Source organism: Plodia interpunctella, chromosome 10 (assembly GCF_027563975.2).
Source record: "Plodia interpunctella isolate USDA-ARS_2022_Savannah chromosome 10, ilPloInte3.2, whole genome shotgun sequence".
Taxonomy (NCBI): domain Eukaryota; kingdom Metazoa; phylum Arthropoda; class Insecta; order Lepidoptera; family Pyralidae; genus Plodia; species Plodia interpunctella.
This window is the reverse complement of record NC_071303.1, coordinates 6,752,998-6,766,268: the sequence shown is the minus strand read 5'-3', so window position 1 is coordinate 6,766,268 and position 13,271 is coordinate 6,752,998. Positions and strand designations below refer to the sequence as shown.

General features: G+C 35.3%; 1 protein-coding gene across 1 annotated transcript in view; it reads right to left on the bottom strand.

The window, feature by feature from the left end:
• Atx-1 (Ataxin 1) overlaps positions 1-12,686 on the bottom strand; it is a 28,800-nt gene extending 16,114 nt beyond the window's left edge. Inside the window, exon 1 of the mRNA XM_053750238.2 lies at positions 12,108-12,686. The gene's annotated coding sequence lies outside the window, so the exon portion shown is untranslated. The remainder of the gene's footprint in view (positions 1-12,107) is intronic.
• Positions 12,687-13,271: the final 585 nt, after the last annotated feature.

The window sequence follows — 13,271 nt, the reverse complement described above, 5'->3', positions numbered from 1 at the left end:
GGTAGGTACACTAAAATATTATATCTATTATTTACTTAAAGAATGGTCAGTCATACAATATTATGAACATATTATTCAAAATAATAACAAGTTCGAAAATTTAGATAGATATGATAGAGAACTTAATATATACTAATCTGTTAGGAAAACTATCAGTCACTAGTAGCCGAGTAATATTAGCATCTGAAATGGTGAGTGATCCATCAATCGACCACGTCAATACATTAATGAAGTGCCAAGAGCTTCCTACAGCGCGGTGCCAACAACCATCAACCAACACCAATTCTTGTACATTTTGCGTTCCCAGATTTAACATCTACTTGCAAAACCCAGACTGGTGGGATCACAGCACAATGCACTGTACAGTTCATAACGGCATTATTCTCTCTCATGTTTTACTTTGTTTATCACTGAATCAACATACTTTGCGAAAGAAAGTGTAGTTTGTCGAGTCAATATCGCAAGCCAAGGTTCGCGGCGGTCCTTGCTTGCCTTACAGAGGAAACACGTTGTGCGTGTCCTATTTCGAATTTGTAAACATATCGATACTGGCCTCGTATGAACAGTTATTGCCTATCGATTCGGCGTCGATTTGCGCGTGGCGCTGCCAGCGTAGGCGAACGGTGCCTACGGCATACTAAGTGCGGAGCTGATCGGCCGCGTGACTAACAGTAGGAATTACCGAGATTGTAGCAATTGTATGCTAAACAGCTGCCTGAATGCAGAGTGCTGACATGCCGACACTGTCAGCTCGAGTATTGCTACCATCGATACTCGATCTGCCACTCGAACATAACATCAATTGATAATATCAAACTCGCTCCGTTTCTAGAATGTTTTATTGATTACATTCTTATACGCATTTTATAAGAATAAAAATCCCACATTTGAAGTTGTTATGTTAACAGGATGGTGGTTAAGTGACATATAAAACGAACTCTGGTGTAAAGCATCTGTACAAACAGTAAAATATTAGGTAGTTGAATGTCAAATGAAAGTTACTGCACACGTGTATAATTCAAACTAATAAGTTCCCATTCCATGTTTTTTTAGTAAGTATCACTATCAGAAGTTAAAGTTTATAAATAATCATGTGAGTGTGCTGTGATGTAAGAGTCACATGTCGACCCCGTTGTTTTGACAACAGCTTTATCCACAAAGTTCCAACTTTAAATGGAAGCAAACATTGTTATCGGTATTTTAAGGTACCTAATTTGCCACGTGCAAACTGGGGAATTGCGAAAACAGAGGGCAAAAGATGTTATTGCTCGGCTGTTGACCTGTTATTATATTTATCACCGATTTTATGACAAATAAGTAACGGAAACGACCAATTTTTTCAGAATGGCATATGCTATGTGAATTCAATTTGTTTAACACAGAAGTTGTCATAAATCGCTAAATACATGCAGAGAGGTTAATAGAAAAACTATAAACTAACAATTATCGTAAACGCGATAGACAATTATAAAATTGTAGTATCTACTACCTACTGATACACGAGTACACGACCAAATGTCCTCATCGCGAACACACATGAATGTATTATCTTCACGCTAAAGAACCTTGACATCAAAATCCTGCCATCCTTATCATATCTATAGACATCTGCTTGCTGTTTTTTGCAAAGGCATTCTTTATCTTTACACATTGAAAAATATCAAAATGTAAACTGCGATAACAAGGGAATTATTTATAATCATAAATTCCAATACCTACGATTAATCTAATTTGTGAAATAATACTGATAGTACTGTTTAATTTTGTTATCAGACACATACGTGTCCTGGTTTTACGGCAGCTAGAGCTGAATCAATTTCACTTTGCGTTTCATTTTATGGATAAGATAAACATGGTTGATCAACATCTGCTGTTACTGGGTGGACATTATTGACCGCATCCGAATATATCTGACCTAATATGCTCGCGACCCGAGAGTCCACCTCATACGAATTTGAATTTTAGAGAAACAATTTAATTTGAATTTTCTGTATGTCTAGGTTATAGGTTGGAATCTATAACAAAATAGCTGGGTGCTGCGTCAGTCTGTTTTTCAGGTTTACTAACTTCATTTAGGTAATTTGTCATCAAATAATATAGGGTAGAAGCAGCCCCATATGGGTAGTTTGTTTTATGTATGTTGCAACTACATAGGTAGTTGTGACAATCGAAAGCGTAAACAATAAATATTTGGCAGTGAGAGCGACGCTCACGGATATGAGTGACGTCACTCATCACAATAGTCCGCGATTGTTGAATCTTGCGCACGCGCGGTTCATGGAACCAATGGCAGTCGTTAAAGGAAGACACGGGCCTGTTTTCAAAACTACTGATTCAAAGAAAGTAACAACGTAATATAGCAACAGGCTTTCAAGTATCAATGGTTAGAGTTGACATTTAAAGGTGCATTCACACCAGAATGGGCATATAATGAGTGAGCATTTACTCGTTTGGTGTAAATCAGCCTTAGTGATTTACTAGTTTAACACCTAGAGAATCCTTCATACATCCAGTATGAAGGCTTCGTTTACGATCCTTCCTATCCACCATTATAAGTAAAGGGACTATATAGAATTTTATTTCTTTAATGGTTTTGGACTCCATTTTGAACCACAATTTCGAGTGGAATAGGTTAATGAGTAAAACAAAACAAGCATGGGTGTGTCACTTTTAAACTAATATAAAATTTGTCAGCAAAATTGAAGTGCAACCAATGCTTGCTACTCACTGAATGAATGCAACACCATTAAAACCAGATAATTGCTCATCATCAGCCAGTGAAATAGTGTTGTGGCCACCAATACTTTATTTACACCACGTAAGGTCAAGTTTAATTAGTGTGCATTAATTGTTGTTGCCGATAACTCGCCATGAATAACGACAACGTAAAAACAATGAGAAAAAGTCACTGATTTTATCAAGGAGAAATACCGTTTTCCATGAAAACATTGCTGAGAATCTTACCTCATTGCATTATAATCAATGTTGGTTTTTACACAGCACATTCCTCATTTCGTTTGTACTTCTTACTCACCTATACAAACTTCGTTGCGAGTGATTCAAATGACATAGTGATAGTGCAGCGTTATGTCTAACAAAATATTTTGTTTAAATCTCATCTTGCTGAAGTTCATTATTGATTCAAGAAATACATAGACATTGCGTCAGAAATTTCTTACATATCAAGTCAATGTGTCAATTTACTCGTAAATCAATTATAATTCTCATTACTCGAGTAATGTTACTTTACTAAAATTGAGATTAGTTTATTTGATTATGTTGCTTCAGTAAACTACACACTTAGGGTGTTTTGCGCCAGTCAACTTTGACTTTAACCTGCGCATCACTGTCGTTTAGATAAAATGGCGTACTTTACGTTTTTCTGCGCAGCAACATAAACTGATGCGACCGAACCTTAAGAGAATTGTGTCGGAGACCATATTTAAGTTTAAATTTTACTTATATTGTATAGAATCGAATAGTTTTGTGCTAGTTGGTGTTGAGGCACGGTAAAATTAATAGGCAGCATTGAACTTGAACGAGCGGCGAGGTGCGTGGCGTGACGTCACCACACGTGCGCCGCTCGCGGGCGCAAGGCCGTCTAACTACATCACTAGTTTTATAATTTTTTTATCAAACCTTTCGCATGAATTTACGTTGGATTTCAGTTTGCCACCGTCAATTCGCCATGTATTATTAAGAATCTTTCATGGAAACTTATTTCACAACGACTGTTTGACGAATTCACAGATTTATGATCGCCACAGCAAATGGCCTGGGTAACACCCGTGACGATCGAGTACCTAACAAAAACCGGACAGGGCTCATTTTTTGTTTGGATCTTAAAATAAATACTTAATTTAAAAATAAAATTAAGTTATAGCTAGCCAGTGCTTTACTTTGTCATGTTTTAATGCGATGATATAAATTGATAAAATTTAAAAACATACTTACGGAACTATTGACAAAAATTAAGTAACTTCCAATAAACCGAAGCCTATTAATAAGTCCTATTATAGTTGAGAGTCATCAGATGCCTCTTTGGAGGTGAATTTTCAAATTTCAATATTGCACTGAATTAGCACTAAACTTTGTACTGACCAAATTAATTAAATACATAAAAGATCAATATCTCAATAGAGATAAGAACAATTTATATAGCTTGCAGATACATATGCTACATAACAAAATTGACAAAAACAAAACAATATTAAGATAAAACGATTAATATAATTTATTTGTACGTCATAATCGATTTCTTGATATAAGTATTATTTGATTTAAGGTTAGATTTACAATTAACGTCGTGTATTTAAGATTACCTAATCTTAAATACACGACGTTAATTGTAAATCTACATAGACACAAAGCACCAATAAAGCGAATCCCTCACAATTATGATATTTTTTGCCTAAATATAAAATATGTAAGTATCAAGTTCTGCTGAATTAAAAATGAAGTCTTGAATTTTTATCAGCTTTTAGACGTTCGTGCTCCTATACTAAATGTAATCTAGTGACGTAATTTTTTATGCAATGACCTTGCCTTTATAAGTGACAGATATGACTATACTAACCCTGCTAGTATGCACTTCAAACCCGTAGACTGTAAGACAACTTTGATAATAGACTTTTACTTCATCACACTTTATATTAATCTACCACGCTTCAATGAACCATTCAATCGAAAAAAACACAATAAAATTAATTCCCCAACATTGAATGTAACTTAAAGATTATGCAGAGATAGTGTTATCTTTATCATGGCTATTATAATGTAACTCAAAAAATTGAAAGAAATGAATGGTTGTATTTCAAAAGGCTGTAGAATAAAATATATTATCTGCATACTGTAAAATATCTAGTGTCGGCGTAGATTAGATTTGATGTTTGCTGATAAAATACTTTAAAACTTAGCAAATAATCTCATCTGTATGATTCAACGGTTGAGTGTTAGATATTACGTTAACATTACAATATTGTATTTTGTTTTGTGCAAGAAAATTTTCAGAAATAAATATATACATAGTTGCAGAACAAGTTAATTTCATACGCAATTTATATACAAAATATACCTGTAAATCTGCCTGACTACTTTGCTAACAGGTGTGATAATATGTATGTAGGTATGTAAAATTCTTGCAATACAACTATAAAATTACAAAGCCACTCTATTTGTTAAAATTTGACGTAACTATTTTTTTCATGACCATTACTCGTTACATATGTACTAAGAAAATATTTATTTTTTCCTCATTAAATTAGCGTTTTTCTTGTAAAACATTAACATATTAATAAGTATACCAATGTTGCTCAGACAGTCTAAATTTTGCAATCAATCATGTATACTTATTTAACTTTATAATTTTTGTTCATGGTTTGATATGACATAAAATATTTTGGTAGAATATTAAATTACTTTTTTCAAGTAAAAAAAATACTGAATTGAAAACATCTATCTACTTAAGTTATTATCCACAGAAATGCATTACATTAGCAATATTTGTATGCAATATTCGTTGGCATATTCGCCCATCGTATGTCTTGCATAAGTGTAGTATTTCGCAACATGCTGGCGGTTGAAAGCCGTGATGTAACCTCTAGTGCAACTCCATTGATAAACCTCGTGAATGTAGCTCGTTACTTAATCCTGTCTTTAGTAAAAACAGTGCTATAATTAATATGAAACATCGTCTAATAATTGAATAGCTTCTGGCTTCGCTTACACTTACCTGTACGAGTACTTACACATAACATGCAAGATATATACTATAACAGAGTGTTATCGTGGTCAGTATTATTTTAGTAAAATTTGCATGATTGAATAAATTAATAATTTTACTAATCATTCACAAGTTTAGACAACAAAAATAAATTTTATTGTTATTAGCACATCACGTAAGTTAACAAAGAAAACTAACTCTTTTTTTGGTTCTCTTGATAAATAAATTAATAATTACACTAAGTATATATAACTCTTTAAATAACGGGCCAAATTACTCTAGTAAACTATGGAGATAGACTACATATTTAAAATTTCAACTGGCAAATAGGTACTTTCAATGAAACAAGCGAACACAAGTCAAAGAAAAAATAAATAGGTACATCTTGTAACTACGCAACATAGCTATGTTTCTAAGAATACTTGTTTGAAAGGTAACTCATATATTTAGTGTAACCTTGAATCCTATGAAGGCTATCACAAAAATCAATAGCAGTTTTTATGGACAACATACTTACCTATATTTTGTTTTATAGTTACCAACTGATAAACTGTACAGTTGTTGCGTCTAAATAAAATTATTGAAACATTAATGTGCCCTACAAATTATCTATATATACATTTCTTTCTTCCCTTTTCTACTTTAGATCTTTCCATTTTTCACGATTAAAACGGCTGAGAAAGAACCGCATACGCTAAGATGAGCAAAAGAAGAAAATATATTTATAAACTAGCTTTTGCCCGCGGCTTCGCCCGCTGAATTTCATAGCAAAATATCAGTAATTTTATCGCGTACATACTCATAATGTAAAGTAGATATCCCGTACCGTTTCCTACATATTGTGCCATCATGTTTTTTGCAATGTGTCCCGTCCTGTTTCCCACTACGTGTCTCCTTTCCATTTCCCACTCCTACTCCCACTCCTGCTTCCTGCTACGCGTGCCGTCCCATTTTCCATGACGTTTTACGTCCCGGTTTTTTATTAACCACAAACGTAAATTAAACATATTTTGTATTTACTATTACTGTTATTTGCTACAAAAAGTAAGTGTGCCAATTTTTAGGATTTTATCTTGAAAATTGTATTATCCGAAAAATCTGAAACACGTATTCATTACTTTGTAGTAAACAACCAGAATCCAAATTTTCAAGTCACTAACTTCAACGGTGTAGAACTTTCATATTTACAGTCACTCACCTACATGCCAAATTTCAGCTTCCCGCCCAGAAGTTTCGGGTATATGTTGTCTGTCAGTCAGTCAGTCAGTCAGTCAGTCAGTCAGTCAGTCAGTCAGTCAGTCAGTCAGTCAGTCAGTCAGCCAGTCAGTCACTCGAAAGAGTTTTATACTGATATATACATACTGCGCCCATTATATCTATATCAGACTAATCGATAAAAACAATTTGTTTATATTCTGTATACACCTTTCTACAAAATTTTAAAGTAAATCGGCTACGTGGATTGTTATTTTAATTTTCCTACAGGAGACCCTCCTCATTTTCTGGGATGAAATATCTATAAAATGTTAACCCGGGATTCTGAGGCATTTTTGATTCATAATTAGTTTTTCAATTATCCTACGGGATCCTACAGGAACCTGATCATTTACCGGGATGAAATGTATCTAAGATGTTAACCCGGTATATAAGGTACCTACATACCAAATTTCAAGCAAATCGATCCAGTAGATTTCGTGTGATGCGCGTTTAGACAGACAGACAGACAGACAGACAAAAAATTCCAAAACTATATTTTCGTAATCTATATCAGTAACTAAGTATATTCCATGAAGATTTTTTAAAAAATATCCAATATACAAATTTGGCCTTTCTTCAATTTTATTATATGTATTGATTTTGTACGAAATGACGTCAGTTTCCATCGACCATTTCGGCCTGCAACAAATTAGTTTGGTTGTTTCAGTTTGTTTACATAGAGAGACGATACGGATGCACTCCCATACAAACAAACAACATCTAAAGGGCAGTATTTGTAAATATGCTCGCTCTTTTAATAAATATAGGATGATTTTGTGGCGGTCAAATTTAATATCAACTTCCATCACGCCCTTATTTCTTTAACTTACGGAGTTTCATAGGGCAGGACCTTTAACGACTAGTACTAAATATTGTTAGTAAATTAAAAGTTTGAGGATGAGTGGGAAAATCAAAGAAAAGACTGCGTCAGAGAAAATATGTGTAGAAATTTTTAAGTGAATGCTAAGTGACAGGACGACATAAGTTCTCACGACAGGGTGGATCCATGGGCAACTACTAGTACGTAGATTTTCATGTGACCTTATGAGAATAAGGTTACATGGCCCATGGTACAAAAAGTATTACTATGTCCCCCCCCTCCTCTCCAATTATCTCCACACCAAAATTTGCCTCAGTCCTATACTCCGTTTTGTCGTGAAAGAAGTACAAACAAACGCACTTCACATTTATAAGTATAAATTTTCAAGATACAATTTTAACGTTTCCTGTAGCGCAAATATTCCGGTAAATGAAATCATAATTCACTTTAATGAATTCACTATTTATTTATAGAAAATCAGCCATTTAATAGAATAAATTATCCGTTAAATAATATATTTATTTAATTATTTAAGAGGATTTAATATCCTCTAACACATGTCATGTATTTGGCATGAGGAGGAAAACCGCAGACGGAATAAAATAGAATATTATCATCTAGAAATAATTCAGTATTTTTTAAAGTAAGTACATTTAAATCAACATTATTACAGGAGTATACACTATAAACTGTAATAAGTGTTCAATGTGGAGATCGTTAGGGTCGGAGCAGAAAAATCTGAAAATTAAAATATTTTGAATTTCCTATTCCTAAAATCCCTATGTAATAACTATTATATCTGTTGCAAAGTATACATACTCGTATACTACGGGGAATTAAAAAGTATATGCAGGTATGCGAGTTTATCGGCGGTAATAGAGCTGATAGCGACACACGTCGTCAGTGGTAGTGATAACACACACTTAGCCCACTGTCGTAGGCGTGTTACTCTTACCATATGTAGGTATATCTAAATCGACCAACGTATCTCTTTGTTTACTTTGATCTCCTAGTAGGTGTCAGTGATATATATACATTCCACTTGCAGAAATATTGTAACACAAATTCTGGGAATAAAAGACGTCTCATATTCTGTTTTTATCATTACTTGGAAATCTACCTATCTCAGACGTAGCTAGATCAGATTCCAATACCAAACGTAAATATTATCCTATATAATTTATAAATTAAGTAAGTTTCGAATATTATTATGAATGAATTACGTAATTAACTAAGTTAATTAAGCTTATGTTACACTATAATTACTTTAAAAAGGAACACAGTTTAAATTTTCATGATAAAGAAAATAAGGGTTCTTCTACCTTCGGAATAGTTTTGTATCTTTATGTGAGAAATATAAACTAATAAATTACTCGATTTTGGCGGATTGTATCATATTATTCAGAGTTCTTTGGATTTCACAAATAATGTGCATTATTTTTCGTTCAGAAAATTACAAAAATTGTTGCTCTTTTATATGTTGACTCTACGTTAAAAGCGGGCACTGCACTACTGCCTTCAGTCTTACGGCCATTAAATTAAAGTATCTACGCATATTTTTATTACATTATTTATCTACAGACAAATTACTCTACATAATGCGTCTACCAATTAGTCTCGACGGGTAGGTCTGTTTATTTTTTGTTTACAGCTCACCCAGACAATTAATAGGTTATTTATCCTTTAACCGTACATTACAGATAAACAGTACATAGTACATCCTACTTGTTGTTTTGTATTTGAATCATATTACATACTTTTGCGGTTATAATTATTATATTATCTATTTTATAATTATGATTCTAATCTACTGATTAAATTTAATATAAAAAAACCCGATGTCAGTGATCAGTCACTTCTTTAATTCTTATACCCAAACGCGATCTGAGGGTGTTTTAAATTTAGGTCCTTCAAACTAAACCGAATTTGATCTAGTTTTTTTTTAATCGAGATGGTATTTAACTATGCTGTCGACGTTATTTGGTATTTTTTTATTTATTTTCTTTGGACGTGGCGCGGCGATCAAATGACTCACTATCAAATTTAAATATCAAAACAAGTTCAATGGACATTGTTTACAATGTATTACAATGCAGTACTCAATATACGCGTTAATTCCTTTTTTCACGCTCTACTTGCAGGCGCCCTTCATATTAAATACATCGTTAATAGTACTAAATAAGGGTTATATTTGTATAAACGTACTCCAGACATAGGTCGGAGTTTATCAGAGGCGATTACTTGGCGTACTTTTCCTATTTGTTCTAATTTTAAATAATTAATTACACTTACAGCAATGCAATAAGTAGCATAACCGATAAGCGGCGGCCACTATGTATTATCTTTTGCGTAGGTTCATTTAACACCAGGGTTGCCATAACTTGAAATAAACAATCTGGGACGTTTTCATCAAGGGCTAAGTTATTTCGAATGATCTTTTAAGGTCACAGCATACATCAGACTTCAAAGCTAAGCTGGCATACTTAGTTTTTGCGAATAGCTTTTTCTTTTTTTTTTTAGCGAAATTTGTACGGTATACGGTAAAAATAGTTCTAGCTACGTGACGCGATCGTCGAACGCCACGACAGTTCCACATGTACGGGACGTAATGGCAACCCTATTTAAACCCAACATAGGTTATTCAATGTTCTTATCAAGTTGAAAAATATCCGTTTCAAATATTATGTACGCAAAAAATATGATCAACTAGTTCTAAAGGTCTTCGCTTATCACATATGTACCTACCTATATAAATATGCAAAAATATAGTGTAATTAATATATTGGAAATAGGAAAAACCAATTTCTTATCAAAACCATAAATTGTTACTAAATATAATAAGCTGTTCTTTTGAAATATGTATAGATAATAATGAATCGCTTTATGTAACATAATTTTAATTATAATTATTGTGTGTGGATTAATTAATGGGCGATAGTAAAGGTTGTTTTTTTTAAATACCTATGTGAAATTAATGATGTACCCATATTAACACGATCAATTCACGTGAGTATTGTTTGTGTGTTTTTTGTAAGGCACTAGTAGATTAATATAATTTATTTATGTAGTTTTTTTGGTTAAGAGACCTTCTAAAAAAGTACACATAATACAAGAATGCCAAATCAATATTTCAATAATACTTAAACTATTTTCATAAGTAAAACATATATTATATGATATATAAAAATATTTTCCTGATATCCCTAAATAAATTAGGATTTACTGGGTATATATTTTTATTATGAGACCATGTAACGCTAGCTCTATACTTATCATTGACATGTTTACCTGATTATAAAGATAATTATGCATTAGTACGTAAATAGATGTGAGATTCATTATTAAAAAGTTTAGAAGCTTATCCAATATTTCAGTTATATACCTATTAGACGAAATATAAACAAAAATAATTTCGTAGAGTAAACGGTTTTTTTGTTTACAAAAGTATTTACTAACCATCGATAAGAAAAAAAACTATTTCATTGTCTTTCCATAAGTGCCTAGGTAATACATACCTAGGTAGGTACCTAAGCCATCATCAAGTTGCACGGTTTCCTCTTGGAGGTTATGGCATGCTCACCGGGTTATAAAAATCCTCGAAAAGGTATAACATATTACTATGCTTCAGCTCTTATTTCTTCTTTTTATAACTAGGCGCAACCAGGGAGCGGCATAGGATTTGAAATAACGAGTTTTTAGATCTAGGTACTTAGTCTGACATGAAATGAAACCCGACCAGCTGTCGTAGATAGTAGTCATATACTTACCTATGTCAAATGTTTATGATTGAATTATATAAGTTGTTGATTTTCTGTACTGATTCCATTGTAGGTACGCTATGTCGTCGGGCTGGTGTGGTGACCGTGTACTTTTATCAAAACTTAATTGGGTCCTATTTATCTTAACTTTCTACCTATTACCCCAAACGTCATTTATTTACGATTTAGTAGAGACGTGATTCCTATTTACATGAATAAAGACCTTGGGCAGAAAAATATTCAGTCCGGTTATGAAGGAACTGTCAAAAATGGAGTTGTGGCGGGGGCACAGGTGAAGACATCGCCGGCGGGTGGCGCTGGCCCGGCCCGACACGCTCGGAAACAACCTAAATAAAGCAGGCCAGCTACAGCCAGCAGGGAGTTGCCGTCTCGCGGACACGAACGCGACGCACACACTCCCGACCAGCACCCACACGAGCGAGCCGCACGCACACAAACCCAGCCAGACGAAAATAAAATCCACTCGTATGCGCCATGCAAATAGGCGACCCATGCACGCAAACCGCCGAATGAACGAACAGATCCTTACGTTTCGTGGCACTGTCGTAAGACGGTCACGGACGCAGCATCGCAGGCCGCGGGTCACAGCTTCGATCACCGCTGGGAGATCTCATCCAAAGAAAGGCGCCCTCCGCCACACGGAACTGGTTTGCTTCGCTCGGAATCCAATGGAAAAGTACACGGACGTTATGTCCACGAACATTCGGCACTCGTGGTATCTCGCGTCACACCGCGGTCACTCGGCAGGAAAATCAACGGCCGGAGATTAGCATGAATGATATCACGGATGAATATCGCGGGAGGGCCGACATAAACACGATGCGATGTCGGCGCAGGTCGCAGCGCGACTGACGGCGGCACTACGCGGAGCCCCGTGCGTAGTGAGTGGCCGTGAGGAGCGGGGACGAGGAAAGCCGGCGCGAGTACGGGCTACGGAGCGCCCAGCCGCGGCCGACCCGCGGGGGGAGGAGGATTAATCACGTAGTAAGTATGCCCCCCTGGGCCGCGCTCCGCCCGCGGCGCCGCCGATAGAACCTGCGCCCGACCGATACATAAATAAATACTAAAATGCAATATGAGCGCTCGTCGTACCAGGCCAGACCGAAACCGGACACTTCTCGAGGCGAAATGAATTCCTGCGTGAGCGTTGCCATCGAATCTTGGCCGCGTGTCCCGACGGGCTCGTCGCGGCGACTTGGCGACGCCACGTGATGCAATCTCTAGTAAAATGTTTTGTCAGCTATATTTCCATTTTCCCTGATGTACGCCATAATGCAGCGTATCTACATTCAACAATGTAGAGCTGCCAACTTACTTCTCCACGTCACAACTTCATAGTCCTCTTGATGTTTACGTGCTATAACTACTTTCAGAAAACAATCTCTACACAGGGATTTCCCAACACATGTACAGAGGAAAGGTTCTCAAACCGGTTAGACCAGACTGCACCGTTGACGATGGCTTCTTTATGATACGTTAAACGACTTACAGATATTGAACGACGCTGTTCTTGCCAGCTGACTATTAGTACTATCTTATGAAAAGTATGATGCACCTCTTAAATATTTCTGTATCTGGCGTCACGTTGCTTTCTCCGTGTAACGGTTTAGTTCATTGAGAGTCATTGTTAGAAAAAGGAATTACATTTGTAGATAAGTGACGATTACCTCATAGAAACTCAAGCATTATTTGT